The sequence below is a fragment of the Penaeus monodon genome, chromosome 31 (assembly GCF_015228065.2).
Source record: "Penaeus monodon isolate SGIC_2016 chromosome 31, NSTDA_Pmon_1, whole genome shotgun sequence".
Classification (NCBI taxonomy): domain Eukaryota; kingdom Metazoa; phylum Arthropoda; class Malacostraca; order Decapoda; family Penaeidae; genus Penaeus; species Penaeus monodon.
This window is the reverse complement of record NC_051416.1, coordinates 18,136,864-18,137,128: the sequence shown is the minus strand read 5'-3', so window position 1 is coordinate 18,137,128 and position 265 is coordinate 18,136,864. Positions and strand designations below refer to the sequence as shown.

General features: G+C 34.3%; 1 protein-coding gene across 1 annotated transcript in view; it reads right to left on the bottom strand.

Moving 5' to 3' along the window:
• Positions 1-265, bottom strand: part of LOC119593055 (rho guanine nucleotide exchange factor 5-like) — a gene marked incomplete at its 3' end in the record, with an annotated part of 83,593 nt that overhangs the window by 3,518 nt on the left and 79,810 nt on the right.

Below are 265 nucleotides of genomic sequence, written 5' to 3'. Positions count from 1 at the left end.
AACACTGAATCACTCATGGCCTTTACAACCTAACTCCTGGTTCTTCACCAGAGAGCCTGCATTATAGTTCTCCCCATACATTACGAGGACAAACTATGCCAAAAACGTGTTTTCTGGCTGGATATTACACAGTTTTAATTATACATGTCAAAATCTTGTACTATAAGTTATGTTGATACCATTTGACAAATCTTTTGTCTAAGGTACAAATCCATAACAATTTTATGAGTTTCTGCATTGTTCTCAAATCAATGTGTTACATATT